Below are 13162 nucleotides of genomic sequence, written 5' to 3' on the forward strand. Positions count from 1 at the left end.
TTGATAATAGCCATTCTTTCTGGGGTGAGATGGAATCTCAGTGTTGTTTTAATTTGCATTTCTTGAATATTTTTCATACATTTATTTGCCATTTATATTTCTTCATCTGAGAATTGTGTATTAATCTCCAGTGCTCATTTACGGATTGGTTCTTTGAATTTGAGGGGAGGGGTCTGAGTTTTTTCAAATCTTTCTATGTCCTAGATAGAAGTCCTTTGACTGAGGGACAGTTGGCTAAAATTTTTTTCCCACTTTGTGTGTTTTCTTTTCACTCTGTTGGTGATTTTTTTTGAGGTGCAAAATTTTTTTAATTATACGAGATCCCAGTTGTTGATTCTGTGATGTCCTTTGCGTGCTGTTTGGTTTTTGCTTATGAACTCTCTGCCTACCCCAGTGTCTTCAAGATTTCTACTTACTTTCTCTTCCAGTAGATTTAGTGTTTTTTGTTTTAATATTTAGATCTTTGGTCCATTTTGACTTTAGTTTAATGCATGGTGATAAACACGGGTCTAGTTGTAGTCTTCAAAGTGTGATTTTTATTTTAAAATACAGTGTCACAGATAGGCGTGGTAGTACATGCTTGTAATCCCAGCACTTGGGAGTCCAGGCAGGAGAATCCCTGCAAGTTTGGTCCAGCCTGGGATATACAATGTGACCCTGTCTCAAACAAACGAGCAGTCAAACAAATAAAGGTCTCATTAAGTCATGTATTGTCTTCACTCCATATACATGAAACTGAGGCTCACAGACTGGGGTGCAAACCCAGAATCTGACAAACAACAAACACTCTACTATTGAGCTACCCGTATCTACAGCTCTTTTCTCTTTTTCTTATAAAGTACAAGGATCTTTCTCTCATGAATTAATCTAACCCTAATCATGAACCAAGTGCTCAGACTTCTAATTACCACCCACATCTGACTTTAGGGATTAGTTTTCCAATATGTGAACTTTATTTTATTTTTTTTCATTTTTGGTGCCAGGAATCACACTTAGGACCTTGCACTTGCCAGTCAGGCACTGTATTGCTGAGCTATAGCCCTGGACCCAGTACATGAACTTTAGCAGCTAGTAATCTTTATACTTTCCTATCAGCTTCTTGCAGAAGACAACAAGCCTTCCTGTCTCTGTAGCATTTTATAATACACAAGGAGAGACTTTACCTGCTTATGTTTTTTCTGATTCTTCTAATAACCTCTTTGGGTTATTTTTGTTGTTTTGTTTTTGTTTTTCTTGTCAAGGATTAAACTCAGAGCCTTAAGTATGCTGGGTTAGCACCTTTCCTCAAAGTTACACCCCTCAGCCCTACACTCCCAATTCAAATAAAGGATACATCACATTCTGCTGAGAACAGCTCTTCTTACTTATGCTGCAGCTTTCTGCCATATTTCTAATCATCTAGACCCTGGAGCAGCATTTTGCAAATTTCAGGTTATTATCCATTAGTGGATCATGAAATCAATTTAGTGAGTTGTTTCCAGCATTTTAATTTTTTTAATGAAATAGAAAACACCTGGCACCCCCTAAATAATGAACCAGAGTACTTTCTTGCAAAGCTCTGATTCAATTACACATCTGCATATACGTGCAGTTACTGGGTCACCATTTATAAAGCAAATTTCCCTTTGAAAGATCTGTAAGGAGTTTGAATGTTATTGACCAGCAGAACTCCTTTGCAATGTTAAAAAACATTGAGAACCCTCCCAAAACTTGTTTTTGTAGGCTTTGTTATTTGTTGTGGGTGCTGCTGTTTGTTACTTTTTCTTGCTGGTACTGAGGATTGAACTGAGGGTCTTTGCACTGAGCTATACACCAGCCCTTTTTAAAATTTTTATTGCAAGGCAGGATCTCACTAAGTCACTAATTTGTTTAAACTGGGCCTGAATTTGTCTTCCTCCTGTCTCAGCCTCCCAGAGTGCTGGGATTATGTGTACCACCATACCACATTTCTTTTGTAGATTTCATCTATTATAAATTAAGATGAGGGGCCTGAAATGTAGCTCACTAGTAGACCACTTGCTTACTATGCCTAAGGCTCCATGTTTAATTTCTAGCACCACAAAACAAAAAGAAAGAAGGAAAAAAGAAAGAAATTAAATGTTTTATTTTCTTTTGGAGACAAGACTCAAGGCTGGGCTTGAATTTGCTCCTCCTCCTTCTGTCTTCTAAGATTACACTATGTGCCACCAAACCCAGTGTAAAACATACATTTTTAGATACTAGAATACATACACAAACACACATATCATTAGCCATTGATTTCATTATTACAGTTTGTGCCTAGAAAACTCAGCTGTGACTTATGAGAGAGTGACAGCGAGAAAGACAACTATTTAGGGCTACTACAGATATGGCTTTGTCTTTGCAGATCTCCTGAAAAGGGTCTTGCAGATTAATCTACAGCAGGGGTGGATAATTTTTTAGAGACAAGAGCCCAAACTGCAACTCAAAACCCACTTATTGTAAGGTGCCAAGACTGTAATTTAACCTGAATATTGAGGTTTTAGTTTGGAAAAAAAATCAATCCATACATTAACATCTTTTGTCTTAAAAGAAAAACACAGGAGCTGGGAATTTACCTCAGTGGCACTAATTCCTGCCTGGCAAGTGCAAGGTTGTGAGTTCAATCTCTGGTACCAAAACAAACAAACAAAAAAGTCTGGTTTCCACTAGAAGAAAATCACAGTAACTCTCATACCAAAGGTTCACCACCACTGGTCTACAGGATAACTCTGTGTAATTATTTCTGCCAAATTTCTGATCACTCTTCCCACAATCTCATCATTTTCCTCCCCAAACCAATAGACCTCCACAGGGCTCTGGTTGATCCTCTCTGTTATCCTCCTTCAATGGTTCAGGATTCAAACTTGCAATTCTGTTTGAGCTTAGTCCTTTAGGGAAGTCTGCGGCACCAAATCTCATTCACTTTTCTTGTCTTGTCTTTTTTTTGTACCAGGAATTGAACTCAGGACCTTGTGCTTATCCAGCAGGTGTTTATGCTGCTGAGCTATATCCCCAGCCCCTCTTTGCTTTATTTACCTAATGGGAAAGACTTGGAATTATTATTTGGGAAGAGGCCTAGCAAAATGGTTAAAAGCACAAGATATAGTAACACAGGCATTGCTGTTGAACTTTGGGCAATGTCCTAATACACTCCCAAAATTCAAAGTACCAAAAGTTTGATTCAGAATGAAAAGTAACAAATCTCCTACCTTCTCTTATCCCAGATCTCCTCCATTTCTCACCTAAGAGGGAGCTACTTCTTGAATGTCAGCTTTCAGGCTCTGATATTGTATCATGCCTAACTTTTCTGACTGTCAAACACCAGGCTCACCTGAACCTCTCTGGCTTCCTTCCTCTAGAAGAGAGTTAGTTGTTCCTTCCTGTGGGAAGTTGTCCATAAACCTCTGCAAAACACAACAAATGCCTTGCTTTGACCACATTTATATTTATCTTTCTCAAAGCATTATGTGTTTTTAGCACAATTTTGCTGTTTTAGCCTGATACCTACCTAGTTCAGCCGCTGAGTGCACGTTTATTGTTTGCTGATGACTAAACGCATTTCCCTTGATCAAGCATTTTCAAGTCACGGCAGTGCCTGTGTGATGTAGTCTCAGCCTCTCAACTGGGCCTTTGTGGGAAGCCGCCTGAGATGGCGCCCATTTCCTGCTTCCGGGTTCTTCCCGGCCTGAACAAGCCCGCCAAATTGTCATATCTGCCCAGTTACCCGTGACGCTAGCCTATCAGCTTGTTAGGCGCGCTTCTCTGTGATTGGATACTGCTTCCCCTTATAAGAGGTTGTTCCTGCCCCCAACGGCGGAAGAGGAACCAACGTTGAGGGTGGCGGACCTTGTTAGGTCCGGTTCGCTGTACATAATAAAGTTTGAGAGCTGATCCTGCTCGAGTTTGGTCTCCTGTCTCCTGCGGCTCCGGTCATCTGGTGGCCCGTACGGGGAAAAAGGTAAAAGACTCAGCGACGTGCCTCTTCGGCCGGGAGGTGCGATTGCTGTCGCCTGCGGTACGACGGAGGACCTGGCTCAATAACAACGGAAGGCCGCGAGCGCCTCTTCTCTTCACCCTGATCAGCTACGTGAGATACAGCGGTTCCCGGGACAGGTGAGTACTGGGTCACCTGGGTTGGGTGGACGCACCTAACAGATTTTGAGCGCCACACGAGTGGACGCTGGGTTTTTTTTTTTCTTTTCTTTTCCCTTTGCATCTGTTTTGCTTTCGCTTCGCTAATACAGCCCGACAGGCTTTTGAGCTCGATCGGAATGCTCAGAGGAGCCCGGAGCCACTGCCGATTGTGGGTCTCCGGAGGACCCTCAGGGCTCTAATTCTGATTCGGATTTGGAAGGCTCAGAAGAGGAGGTCGTCTTTGCTAAGCATGACCCTCCTACACCGTTAAAAGAGGAACTTAGGGCTCGGGAAGATAAAAAGGGGAACCAAACACCACCCTGCCCGAGCTACTCCGCCTTACGGGAGGAGCTTAAGCCCTTCCGCCCTTTGGCAAGTTCTCGACCCATGGTCGCTCCCTTCAGGGCTCCAGGCCCCACTGCACCGCCGTGGCCGGAAGAGGAGTTGCTCCCTGGGCTGCCACCACAACCTATGGCACCGCCCTGGTTAGAGGGAGAGCTACTTCCTGGGTTGCCTTCTGCGCCCCCATCTGGGGAGGGAGGAGGACGTTCCTTCCACCAGAGGGTATGGTCGCGGCTTCCCTTTGAGTGTCCCGGTCTCCATGCATTCCCGGTACAAGTAGGAGGCAGGGGAGGAGGAGGATATTATGAGCCCTTAGAAATTAAACAACTTAAAGCTATCAAGGACGCAGTTTCAGCTTATGGGCCCAATGCGCCATTTACCATGGCGCTTTTAGAGGCATTGGCAGGTCTGCTTTTAACTCCTGGAGATTGGACCCAACTGGCACGCGCCTGCCTCTCCCCCGGATTCTGTGTAGAGCAGGCGGCAGCCAACAGGGAAAATAACCAGAAAAAATGGAACAGGGATATGCTATTAGGGCGAGGAGCCTTTGAGGAAGATCAAACTCAATACCCTCGCCAGGTTTATGAACAAATTAGCCGCTGTGGCCTCCAGGCCTGGAGACGGCTGGCTGGAAAGGGAGAACATACGGGTCACCTTACAAAAATTATACAAGGGCAGGGAGAGCCATTTTCAGACTTTGTGGCCCGCATGCTTGAGGCCGCTAACAGGATTTTTCCAGATGCTGAGGCGGCTCACCCTCTCATAAAACAATTGATTTTTGAACAGTGCACTAAGGAGTGCCGTGATGTCCTAAGAACTAACAAAAATAGGTCCTTAGAAGAGTGGACACGCCTGTGCCGTGAATTGGGTGGCCACGGCCTAACGCCCAAAGGAAGAATATCATTGGCACTCTTTACCATAAATTTTTTAAACCTTAATCACAATAATCATTCCCCTGCCATGGAGCACAATAACCCGTCCCCGGCCGACAAAGGGCTGGTGAGATGGAAAGATGTCCTTACAGGACAATGGATGGGCCCGGATCCAGTGGTTAGTTGGACCCGAGGTGCGGTTTGTGTCTTCCCACAGGAACCAGGCTGCGAACCGCTGTGGGTCCCGGAAAGATTGACGCGAGCAGTAAACTCCCCACCAGTTCCTGATAAAGCACAGGAAGATAAGCCCGCGGACACAAGTCAACTCGACCCTTCTGGGACCGACGCTCAGCGCCCGAGACCATCTACAAACTAAAATGTCTGGTTTGGAGCTTTTTCTATTCTGTGGGTTCCTATTAATCACCCCTGTGATGTGCTCAGATTCCACAGAACCACCACAATATCTTTGGGGTCCTTGGCACCACCCGCCCACATTGGCACCTTTTTCGGCGACCTCGCCCGCCTCACCCAGGGTTTACACCATCAATCAAACAGTCCTTGATTATGCTAATTGCCATGGCTATCCTAGTAGGGCTTGTGGTTATTAAATGCTTGTTAGATCGCCTCATACAAACTCAGCAGCAGGTTAAGATCACAGCTATGGCAGCCATGCAAATGGCAGCAGGTGGCCCATCAGGCCAGCAGGCCGCCGCATATCTCCTTCACATTGCAGAACATCAGCTATAAGAGCTGAGTGGGCAAGCCAATGACGGGTAAGACGGGAAAAGCCCTCCCGGTCAACCTAAGACAGGCTCCACTCAGATATACATGGCCTATAAGGCCAGGGGTCCCTCCCGGAGTCAAATTATTGGCATTGAGATGCGAGACCAAGGGTACTGCAGTGCCATCCGCCCCAAAGGTTGGGGGGAAGGCAGGAATGAATGTCTATATGCATCCAGGTTCGGTTCACAAAAGCCTGGCCCTGCGAAAAAAATGAACCACTCACCTTGAGCATGGTCCTGGCGCAAGGATATGCACAAAACAGGGTGATGCACAGCAGGGTATAGACCTCTACATTCTTTCATGCCTCGGCCTACAAGGTAGGCCCACTCCTAGGTGTCTAACAGCAACAAGGTCATAGACACCTTGGAGGGACCCACAGACCATCCTATTTTAATAAATAAAAAAGGGGGAGATGTGGGAAGCCGCCTGAGATGGCGCCCATTTCCTGCTTCCGGGTTCTTCCCGGCCTGAACAAGCCCGCCAAATTGTCATATCTGCCCAGTTACCCGTGACGCTAGCCTATCAGCTTGTTAGGCGCGCTTCTCTGTGATTGGATACTGCTTCCCCTTATAAGAGGTTGTTCCTGCCCCCAACGGCGGAAGAGGAACCAACGTTGAGGGTGGCGGACCTTGTTAGGTCCGGTTCGCTGTACATAATAAAGTTTGAGAGCTGATCCTGCTCGAGTTTGGTCTCCTGTCTCCCGCGGCTCCGGTCAGGCCTTCCAGCTCATTTCACTAGCCCTCACCTCTCCTACTCAAAGTGATTTCTCTGGGAAATCTGACTGGAGCCAAGATTGTCCCTTTATTTGTGCGTGTCTGCCACACTGTCCTACTGCCAAGGCTTTGTTTATGCTGTTGAACGTGAACTGAACTTCTGAAACCAAATATTAGTTGACGTCACATGCTATTTCCTAGAAACAAGATATTTATCTGTGCAGTATGTAAATGATTAGTTTGTCTTTCAAGGTTGCCTAGTTTGGAAAGTTGCATGAAATCAGTCCCTTTGCAGCATTGTTTAAAACAGCAGAAGACTCTGGATGTACATTAGTGTTTATCAGTACTAGGATAGATTAGACAAGATGAGTAAACATGTCTTTGCTAGGTAGTGTATGGCATCGCTGTTAAATAAGCTAGGTAAGTAGGGAAATGAGAATAAATTTAAAATGGAATCATATAACATGCCTGACATCTTTCCAAGTTATGTTTGTAAGATTTTTCTAGCTTATTGCTTGGGGTTGTAGTTGGCGTCTTCTCTTTACTACATAGTATGTTACTGGATGAGGAACAGCACCATTCATCCATCCTATCTGTGGTCATTGGTGTTGTCTTCAGTTTTTGGTTGTTATGGTTTTGTTGGCCCTTACAAATATTCTTGTAATATCTTGGTGTACATATGAAAATATGTTTACCATTTAGTTAGAGTGGAAATAATATATATTATGTTCTACTTTATCTGATATAGTCAAATGGTTCTGCAAAATAGTCACACTATCTTATATTCTTAAAAAAAATTTTTTTTTTGGAACTGGTGGTCAAATTCACGACCTTGCACTTGCCAGGCAGATGCTTATGCTGCTGACCTATATCCCCAACCCTTACTTTATATTCTTATCCGTAGTGAATAAACATTCCAGTTATTCACAATCTCACCATAATTTGGTAATGTAAGTATTTTATTTCATTAGTATTTGTGATGCCAAAGATCAAACATAGGGCCTCCCCATGCTAAGCATGCACTCTATCACTGAGCCACGTCCCTAGCCCCAATATTTTATATCTTAGGTGAGTACTTAGATCTTATTGTGCTTTTAATTTGCATTTCTCTGATGACTGAGCAACTTTTCATGTGTTTAATGACCATCTGCATTTTCTCTGTCAGTAACATCTGTTCAGGTATCTTGCCCATCTTTTATTGTGCCATCTTTTCTTTATTGATTTATAGTCATTCTTCAGATTTTGTGAATGAATGTGTATTAAAGATTTTGTAAATTTATATGTGTCTGTTTTCATTTATGTGCTCAAATATTCACCTTTGTGGTTTGTCTTTCTATTTTAGTAGCATGTAAAGTAGCCCAGTTTTCCCCTGTTTATAAGTATTAAAATGCAGTTAGAGAGAGAGGGAGAGAGGGAGAAAGAGAGAGAGCGAGAGGGAGAGGGAGAGGGAGAGGGAGAGAGAGAGAGAGAGACAAGGATACTTGGGAGGCCAAGGCAGGAGGATCTCCAGTTGGTTCAGTCTGGGTACTTTAATGATTTAGAAAGACCTGGTCTCAAAAGTTAAATATGGGCTGCTGATATAGCTCAGTATGAAGGCTCTGAGTTCAGTCCTCAGTAACACATTGAAGGAGAGAGAGAGAGAGAGAGAGAGAGAGAGAGAATTTCCCAGAATGCAAAAGCTTCTTCATTGTTTTAATTAAAAGGACTTGTTTTTAGAGCAGTTTTACTATTACTAAATATTGAGCAGATAATATAGGGTTCTCATATATCCAATTTCCGCTTTCCTTCCTCACAGATTGTGTATGTGTGTGTGCATGTTCGCATGTGCTAAGAATTGAATCTAGTGCTTTAACACATGCTAAGCAAGCAGTTTACCACAAGCTATACTCCTAACCTCTGTTTCCCTACTATTAAAATATTTCATTACAAAGATGTATTTGGCCAGGTGTGGTGGCACATGCCTGTAATCCCAGCACTCAGGAGGCTGAGGCAGGAAGATATTTGCAAGTTCAAGACCAACCTGGGCTACAAAGTTAGCTCAAGGCTAGTCTGAGCTGCATAGTGAGACCCTGTCTCAAAAAGACATACATATATGTGTGTGTGTATATGTGTGTGTGTGTGTGTGTGTGTGTGTGTGTGTGTGTATTTGCAATAATTGAACCAATAGTAGTACATTGTTATTACCTGGAGTCCGGATTTATTATGGCTTACTGTGTTGTCAGCAATATGGATTTGACACACACATATCATATATCGACCATGATAATATATAATATAGTTTAACCGTCCTAAAAATTTACTCCTTTCCTCTTTCCCTAAACCCTTGGCAACCATTGATCTTTTCACTATCTCTGTAGGTTTGCTTTTTCCAGAAAGTCATGTAGTGGTAATCATACAATAGTGCATTTTTTCCCAGACTGGCTTCTTTCCTACGACAATTCTATTTGTTTCCTCCATATCTTTTTGTGGCCTAATAGCACATTCATCATGAGTAATATTCCATTGTAGGGTTTTTGTGAGTTTTTGTCTATTCATTTACCCTTTGAAAGACATCTTGGTTGCTTCCAGTTTTTGGCAATTATGAATAAAGCTGATATAAGCATTCATGTGCAGATTTTTGTGTGGACGTAAATTCAGTGCAGTAAATACTTAGGTGTATGAAAGCAAGATCGTATGGTGAGACTACTTTTAGCTTTGTAAGAACCTGCCAACTGTCTTCCAAAGTGGCTGTCACCTTTTCATATTCCCTGCTGTGAAGAATGAGAGGTGTTGCTCCACATCCTTCTTGCCCTTTGGTCTCTTTTGCCACTGTAAAAATCATGTTTTGAGACCTCATTTTAAGTTTTACTTTCTTGATGACATATGATGTACAGCACCTTCCTGTATGTTTATTTGGTCTTTGTATAGTATTTTCTTCAAAGGATTATTTAGTTCAGGTCTTTTGCATAAATTATCTGTTTTATTATTGTAAGCCTTTTGTCCCACTCTGTGTCTTGTCTTTTCATTTTCTTCTGAATTTTTAGTTTGTTTTGTTTTATTGGGGTGCTGGGGATGGAATCTAGGCCCTTGCGCATGTTAGGCTAGCATTCTACCACTGGCATACATCCTGACCCATTTATTTTTTGTTTCTGTGGTATTGAGGATTTCATGCTAAGTTACACCCCTAGGTTTTTTTTTTTTTTTTTTTGTCTTTTTCCTTTTTATTGGTACCAGGTATCGAACTCACGACTGCCTGCTTGCAAGGCAGGCGCTTATGCCGCTGAGCTAAATCCCCAGCCCCGGTATTTTTTTTTTAAGGCAGGGTTTCATTGTATAGTTCAGGCTGACCTTGAACTCACTATGTAGCCCAGCTCAAACTCATAGCAATCCTCCTATCTCAGCCCCTGAATGCTGATATTACAGGTGACCACCACCATGCTTGGCTTTTGTTGTTGTTGTTGAGACAGTCTTACTATATGCAGTTCAGGCTGGACTTGAACACACTGTAATGCCCAGCTTGGGCACAAACTTGTAGCAATCCCTCTGTCTCAGCCTTCCAACTTCCTGGACTACAGGTGTGTGCCACTGCACTTGGCCTTCTGATCCTCTTTTAATTTTTAAAACTTAAAATTTTGAGAAAGGTCTTACTAAGTCATTACTGTAGCACAGACTGAGCTAAAACTGGCCATCCTCCTGCCTCAGCCACTCAGAGTATTGAGACTATAGATGTGCATTGCCACACTTGGCATAAATTTTTAATTTGACACAGGCTCTGGCTTAGTTCCCAAACTGGCCTTGAACTTGTCTTCCTCCTGCCTCAGTTAATCAAGTAGCTAGGATTACCGGCATGTGGCTTCATTTTGTGTGTGTGTGTGCGCGCGCGCGCGCGTGTGTGTGTGTGTGTGTGTGTGTGTGTGTGTGTGCGTGTGTGTGTGTGTGTGTATGTGTGTGTGTGTTCTGTGTTGAGAAAATGTTTGCTTCTTAATGTTTGAAATTATTTTATCTTTAGAAATTTATTGTTACTATTACAATTATTATTATTATATTTTAAGATACCAGGTCTTTCACACAAAAAGGCATTCCCAGCCTTTTTAAATTCTTTTTTTTTTTTTTTTTTTCGTCTTTCTGAGACAGGTCTCACTATGCAGTTCAGGCTGGCCTTTAGCTCACTTTGTAGCCCAGGCTGGTACTTGCAATGATCCTCCTGTCTCAGCTGAGATTACAGTTGTGTACACTCTGCACAATTGCTTTAAATTTTGAGACAGAGTCTTGCTGTGTTAGTCAATTACCCAGGCTTGTTTAAAACTTTTGATTCTCCTATTATAGGCTCTCAGAGTGTTGGAATTACAGGAATGTGCTACCTTGTCCTCCAAATTAAAGTATTTTAAAATTGGCACATAGAGCCAGACCTGGTGGTAGAGGCCTGTAATCCCAGCACCTCAGAGGCTGAGGCAGGAAGATTGTTGTTAATTTAAAGACAGCTTGGACTACATAGTAAGTTCAAGGCTAGCCTGAACTACCTAGTGAGACCCTGTCTCAATGAATGAATGAATGAATGAATGAATAGACACATAATAATGGTACATATTTTAGGGATACCGTTTGAGATTTCAATATATGTATATAAGGTATAATAATCAGATCAAGTAATTGGTATGCTTACTTGTTGCTTCAGATGGATACATACATACATACATATATACATAATTTATTTACATTGGTAGCATTCAAAATCTTCTCTACCATGCCTTTCCCAATATTTTCTTTCATGCAGCTAAAAACTCATCAATTCAATGTCATCCAAGTTTTCTTCTATGATATCTAGGGGCTGGGGATTTAGCTCAGCGGCATAAGCACCTGCCTTGCAAGCAGGCAGTCGTGAGTTCAATCCCCGGTACCGATAAAAAAGGGAAAAGACAAAAAAAAAAAAAAAAAAAAAGATCTTCTATGATATCTTAACTTTGCATTTTACGTTCACAATTATTATCCATTTTGTGTTAAATTTCATTAAAGGTTTAATTTCAGTGTTTAGATGTCTTAATCTATTTGGTTACTATAATAAAAACAGTAAAAATAGTCTGGATGGCTTATAAACCATAGAAATTTATTTCTCACAGGAGGGTGGAAATCCAAGACCAACAGTGGCAAATTTGGAATACGGTGAAGTTCCAAATTCATAGACTTCCATCCATTTGCTAGTTTTTGCTTAACAGAAAGGAGCAAAAGAGCTCTCTAGGGTCTCTGTGGTAAGGGCACTAATCCTATTTGCGGAGGCTCTCTCCTTATAACCTAATCATCTCTGAAACTTCTCAATTACCAATTTGAGGATTAGCACTTATTCATATGAATTAGAGAAAGGGTACAAACATCCAGCCTATAATCTTTAATTTATTTATTTATAATGTACATGTCCAGTTGTTCTAACACCATTTATTAAAATGACTACTCTTTTTCCATTGAATTACCTTTCCTTATTTGCCAAATATTGGTTGACTATATTTATGTGGGTTTATTTCTGAGTTATCAATTCTATTTCTCTTTTTTGGCTATTCTTTCATCAATACTATATTTTGATTATTGTGGCTTTATAGTAAGACTTGATATCAGGTGCTGTCACTCCTCTAAATCACCGGTGGTATAACAAAGAATTTGCAATTTCAACATGCTCTACAAACATGCTGTGAATTTCTACTTATAACTCTGGTCAAGTAGGTTGAAATGTATGGTATATCTTATTATAGCGCATAAGAGGCTAAATCACTTGCTCATCTAACAGGTAATAGTATTTGTGTTTCAGTGTCTGGCTTTAGTGACCTCTCTCTGAGACAGAAATGTTCTGGCTACTGTCAGCTACATTAGGAATTATTCCCTACTGTATGTTAAAACACTAGAATCCTATTTGATCTGTCCTGATTTTGATTAGCAGAAGTCTTCTCCCCTGCCAGGTGTGGTGATCAATTGAGGCATCACTTGATGCTCTTGGGAGAGAAAAAGCAGCTGAATTCATGCAATAAACAACTTCTTTTTCTTCTTCTTCTCCTTCTTCTTTTTCTTCTTCTTCTTCTTCTTCTTCTTCTTCTTCTTCTTCTTCTTCTTCTTCTTCTTCTTCTCTTCTTCTTCTTCTTTTCTTCTTCATCTCTCTCTCTCAGCACTTACAGATCTTAGCCTTCCTTTGAGGTTTTAAAAAAAATCTATAGTGAAGTAAAAATAATACCTTATTCACAAGGTGATAGTGGGGATCAAGTGCATTAGTATATGCAAATGTATGCCTGATATGTTAAAATATTCATGTAGGGAGGGAGACAAAGCCTGAGAGCACAAATGAATACATGATAG

Source organism: Cavia porcellus, unplaced genomic scaffold (assembly GCF_034190915.1).
Source record: "Cavia porcellus strain 051 isolate PalLab524CR breed Dunkin Hartley unplaced genomic scaffold, mCavPor4.1 scaffold_25, whole genome shotgun sequence".
NCBI classification, from domain to species: Eukaryota; Metazoa; Chordata; class Mammalia; order Rodentia; family Caviidae; genus Cavia; species Cavia porcellus.